Source organism: Bos grunniens, chromosome 20, assembly GCF_055505025.1.
Source record: "Bos grunniens cultivar Pamir isolate PY7600 chromosome 20, Bosgru_T2T1.0, whole genome shotgun sequence".
Lineage (NCBI taxonomy): Eukaryota > Metazoa > Chordata > Mammalia > Artiodactyla > Bovidae > Bos > Bos grunniens.
The window spans coordinates 59,935,623-59,941,622 of NC_141184.1; the positions used below are offsets into that span (position 1 = coordinate 59,935,623).

At 36.6% G+C, this 6,000-nt stretch overlaps 1 long non-coding RNA gene across 2 annotated transcripts in view; it reads left to right on the forward strand.

Moving 5' to 3' along the window:
* The window catches only part of LOC147350470 (uncharacterized), a 61,126-nt gene extending 55,401 nt beyond the window's left edge, over positions 1-5,725 (forward strand). For both annotated transcript variants that reach the window (XR_015149279.1, XR_015149276.1), the window contains one exon: positions 5,694-5,725. This is a non-coding gene — a long non-coding RNA (uncharacterized LOC147350470). The remainder of the gene's footprint in view (positions 1-5,693) is intronic.
* Positions 5,726-6,000: the final 275 nt, after the last annotated feature.

Sequence of the window (6,000 nt, forward strand, 5' to 3'; positions counted from 1 at the left end):
ATTTAAAAATTTTTCAAATTTTTAAATGGTAGTATAGGTCAAAGAGACAGAGATATAGATATACAGAAAAGAATCAGCAGTGCAGACAGACAAATCTGTAGCCTGGAAGGTGAATGGGAGGAAATTCTAAAGCATGCAGAGGGAAGCGCAGAAAGCTGGAAATAATAAAGGAGTAGGTAATAGATAAAAGATGCAAAACCAGAGGTCCTGCATAGTAATAATGAGTGTGAATGAAATATTTAAAAAGTTAGAAATATGAAAGAAAAAAAAACACACACCTGTAATTGAATTAAAAGAAACTGTGCAAAGTACAAAGAATTACTTTACTAGGTAAAGTTATTGAAATGTTAGCAACAATTCCTTATGACACTTTGAAATTCAAAATCCAATTCTAAAAGCATTGAGTTTTGCCAAATATCAAAATGAATCTGCCACAGGTATACATGTGTTCCCCATCCTGAACCCTCCACCCTCCTCCCTCCCCATACCATCATAAAATTAAAAAAAATAAATAAATAAAAATAAAAAATAAAAACAATATGCACTAAAAAATAAAAAAAATAAAAGCATTGAGACAGAAGTCACAGATCACCTAAAATGGGAGGAAAAGTCATGCAGGTTTTCAACTTCTATCTATACATGTGATCCAAAGGCAGCAGAAGACTGGAAGCCATTCAGATGCCTATTAACAGGAGAATATATAAATAAGTTTTATATTCACTCAACAAAATAGTACATACCTGTAAGACTAAACTATTTATTACATGCAAAAATATAATCTCACAAAAATGATATTGAGTGAAAGAAGCTAAAAATGAAAGAGTAAATGCTACAAGAAGTCAAAAATAAGGTAAACAAATCTATGCTGCTAAAAGTCAAGTAATGATTACCAAAGGAAGAGCTTTGTGGGAGACTGTGATTCCAGGGTGAGTGGATTAATGAGGATTTGAGTGCTGATAATATTGTTTCTTGATCTGCATGCATTTTATACAGTGTTTTTAATTATTTGTTTTATGGAAATTAATCCAGTTGTACATATGTGATATATATATATTCAAATAAAAAGTTGTTTTTTTTTTTTTAAATGGGAGGAGGCCTTCCCAATAGCTCAGTGGGTAAAGAATCCGCCTGCCATGGAGGAGGCACAGGAGACGGGTTTGATTCCTGGGTTGGGAAGATCCCCTGGAAAAGGAAATGGCAACCGACTCCAGTGTTCTTTCCTGGAAAACCGCATGGACAGAGGAGCCTGGTGGGCTACAGTTCAAAGGTGAGCAAAGAGTCAGACACGACTAAGCATGCAGGCATGGCAAAAATTTTTTTAAATGTTGAAATAAAATTAGAGAGAACAGTTATTAAAGATGAAGAGAGTTCAGGGTATAGATGCTGTGGATAGATGCCTTGTATGCTGCTGCTGCTGCTGCTGCTGCTAAGACACCTCAGTCATGTCCGACCCTTTGTGGACTGCAGCCTACCAGGCTCCTCCGTCCATGGGATTTTCCAGGCAAGAGTACTGGAGTGGGTTGAGATGCCATGTATAGGAGAGGGCTAAAAATAGTTTACTTTGCTAGAAAAATGCTTAGATAAATACTTATATTAAAAATTTTATGGTCATAACTAAATATGTAATACACTGTGCACCTTCCAACTCAGCAGAAGGAAATAAGAGAGTAAATTCCATAAGGTTAATAGCAGGCAGGAAAGATGTAAAAAGGGGAAAGAAAATACATCTTGAACAGAAACTTTTTTTTTAGAAAGATGATAGAAATTACTCTAAATATATCAGTCTTCATAACAGAATGCGTTCCAATTTAACTCAGTTTCTAAAAGACACAGATTAAAAAATAAAATTAAAATATCCATGCTCCAGACCTTGGTTTCCAAGTATCATCTCAAATAAAAGTAACCAGGGCTACTTGAAGTGGTTGATTTCAGAATCAGGAAAGAATAATTAAATATAAATTTGTGATGGTATAAATAATTGAATGAATAAGGATGAAGAAAGGATTACTTTTCCTTACCAAAGAAGTCTAGTGAAACAAACAAAACTTGGGCACGTGCCAAGTTCTTCCTACAGCTAAACTGCTGCTGCTGCTAAGTCGCATCCGACTCTGTGCGACCCCATAGACAGCAGCCCACCAGGCTCCCCCGTCCCTGGGATTCTCCAGGCAAGAACACTGGAGTCGGTTGCCACTTCCTTCTCCAGTGCATGAAAGTGAAAAGTGAAAGTGAAGTCGCTCAGTCGTGTGCGACTCTTAGCAACCCCATGGACTACAGCCTACCAGGCTCCTCCATCCATGGGATTTTCCAGGCAAGAGTACTGGAGTGGGGTGCCATTGCCTTATCCAACAGCTAAACTAATAGAATCTAATTACCGAAATACCAGAATCTTTCTAAAAACCTAAGAGCACACTTAATGATTGCTACTATGTTGACATTCCAGTCAATCTAAGTAAGACTCTGTCTTGTATTAGAGTTTTCAAAATCTTGGGCTACACTTTCCCAGCAGTCTCTCTACTCACGACCTTCTTATCACAAGGAAAGGAGATAGGATGATAAAAGATAAAAATAAAAATAAAATTGGTCTATTTTACTGCTAACGTGTGTGTGTGTTCTAAGTCATGTCTGACTCTTTGTGACCCTATCAGCTATAGCCCACCAGGCTCCTCTGTCCATGAGAGTTTTCAGACAAGGATACTGGAGTGGGTTGTCATTTCCTCCTCCAGGGAATCTTCCTGACCCCAGAATCATAACCCATATCTTGTGTCTCTTGCATTGGCAGGCAAGATAATTTACCTCTAGCTCCACCTGGGAAGCCCCACTTCTAACATAATTACCTTGGGAAAAAAAAAAAAAAAAAGGCACAGAGAAAGAAGCATTTGGCGCTTTGGCCAAAGTGTCATGATTTGATCACCAGCATCAATACAGAAGATTGGGAATTGGATCTGTCTAGTTGATACTTTGTCAGAAAACACATCAGCACATTGAGCTGATAATTGCTCTTCATGGTCTAACTTCACCTTTTATTAAATTATGAAATGTAATTTAATATGACTGTGGTAATGATGTTTGGTATGTCGGTGTGGTACACATTAAAAGATCCAAATGGTTGGCCACCACAATTCCATGTTTAACCCAGCATCCAGGCAGAGTTACCTGCTTTTGCAAACTTTTGTTCTCATTTACGTTCTGGGGTAGTGATTTTCTTTCTTTAGACACATCATAAATTTTCAACTCTATATTTGCTAGAACAATTTATAATCAGAAAAGTAGCCAACTATTCTATGCATGTGTATGTGCTCAATCGCTCAGTCGTGTCCAACTGTTTGTGACCCCGTGGACTATAGCCCAAGGTTCCTCTGTTTATGTGATTTTCCAGGCAAGAATACTGGAGTTGGTTGCCATTTCTTCCTCCAGGGGATTCTTCCAATCCAGGGATCCTCTCGATCCAGGGATCGAGCCTGTGTCTCTTGCATCTCCTGCATTGGCTGGTTCTTTACCTCTGAGCCACCTGGGAAGCTCATTCTTCTATATTCAGTCTCTTTTTTTCTTTGTCAAATAGCCTGGTAGCTAGGAACAGAATCTTAAGCACCCTGTCACCAGAGGTCAAATTCTGGTCTTGCCATTTTTCGTTGTGTGTCCTTGGGCAAGTCAGTCAGCTTTTGTGTGAGACTTTTATTTTTCCCGACCGTAAAATGTTCTCATTGCATTAAATGAATTAAAGCACCTAGAGCACTTTAGAATAATATCTGGAATTTGGTATGTGCTTAATAAATTCTCTTATTAAATATTAATTTCTTAGATGTTTTAGTAGCAGTCCCTGGGGCAATTCTGTTTAGAGTACCAGGCCCCTAAACAAATATAACTTCATTCCTTAACAAATGGAAACCCATCAGCCTTAAAATATAAGCTGGCTGACACAAGTCAGTTATAATATAGAAGCTTGAATTTAGCTTTCAATGTTATTTTTTGTTAGAATGGAAAAATGGAAAATCTTTTAACATTATTTTTGAATAAGTCATGGGTGACTTATGTGTCCACAACGGAGTCTATGCATAGCTGACCTGAATGGTCTCCTATGGCTGGGCTTGCTGAGACCTGCTTGCCTGGAGAATTGCTACTGCTTCCTGGCATGGACACAATGGGGCCTTGATTCTTAGGGGCCTTGTAGGCTGACAGAAAGAGCTCCACCCACCACTTCTGCAAGATCAGCAACTTCATGGGAAGCTCTGTGGGTGAAGTCTTGGCCGTGCAAAAAAAAGAACTCTGAGAAAACTAGTGTTTCATTAAACGAATATATCATGAATTCATTCAGATAAATATTAACTATTTAGTTTCTAACCCTTGTGTCAGATTTTTAAGTTCAGTGACCATGGTTATGGATAGTTTTTCAAGGATACATGAGAGAAAATACCTAACTAAAAAGTTGATTTATTCTTTAGCTTTATTGAGGTTGTAATTGATATATAACATGTGTATAAGTTTAAGGTAAATACATATTGATTTCATATACTTATATATTGCAAAATGACTACTACCATGTCAGCTAACACCTCCATCATATCACACAGTTATCATTTCTTTTTTGCAGTGAGAGCATTTAAGATCTATTCACTTAGCAAATTTCAAGTAGGTAATAGAGTATTATTAATTATAATCATACCATACTTTACATCCCCAGAAATTATTCTAAAAAGAATTTGTGATTTAGAAAAAAGGATGAAGGATTTTCATTTTCTACATTTGTACAAAATCTTTTCTTTCAGCAAATTCATGGCCTGCTAATATACAAAGTGTTATATACTGTTACATTATACATACAAAACTTTTATTCATGTTGAGGTATGACAAAAACCATCACAATATTGTAATTATCATCCAATTAAAATAAACTAATTTTTAAAAATATCTTCTTTCCTTTGCTCAGAAAAACGGTTCTCATTTGTGCTTTAGTTTGCCTTCTTTGATTACTAGTGAGAGTGACTATTTTCTTGTCCCTTCTTTTGTGGTACACTTCCCTGGTGGTTCAGACAGTAAAGAAGCTGCCTGCAGTACAGAAGACCTGTATTCAATCCCTGGGTTGGAAAGATCCCCTCGAGAAGGGAGTGGCAACCCACTCCAGTACTCTTGCTGGAGAATTCCACAGATAGAGGAGCCTGATGGGCTACAGTCCACTGGGTCACAAAGAATCAGACACAACTGAGTGACTAACCCTACTTGCATTCTTTGATTACTAGTGAGAGTGACTGTTTTATTGTTCCTTCATGATTCTTCTTTTGTGAATTTCTTTAAAATTTTTGCCCCTTTATTTTATTAACATCTCTGCTTTGCAAGGGAAAAAACAACTCCATTGTATGTTAGATAAGCATGCCCTTCTGTTTTCTCTTTGTCTTTTACCCATCCTAACATTGTCATTTCGCATTTGCAGACATACGTTGTTTTACAGCACTTTGCTTTCTCGTGCTGCATAGATATTGTGTATTTTACAAATTGAGGGTTTGTGGAAACCCTACATTGTCAGATGATGGTTAGAAGTTTTTAGCAATGAAGGATTTTTTAATTAAGAAATGTACATTTTTAAGACAAAATGCTATTGCACTCAATAGAATATAGCATACTGTAAACATAACATATATACATTGTGAAACCAAAAAATTCCTGTGACTTACTTTATTCTTATATTTGCTTTATTGCAGTAGTCTGGAACTGAACTTGCAGTATCTCTGAGGTATGTCTTTACATAAAAATACATTTTTTATGTTGACCAATTTATTACTTTTCCTTCCTTGGCTGTGCCTTGAATTGTGAGGTTTTTAAAAATTTCCCAGGTGGAAAGAACATGCTATATCTTTCCATCTATTTATATTATCTTTGATTTTTTTCATCAGCATCTTATAGTTTTCAGGATACAGTTCTTTTGCCACTTTAGGTAGGGTTATTCCTACATATTTTATTCTTTTTGATGAGAGTGAATGGGATTTATTCTGAACTTCTCTTTCTGAT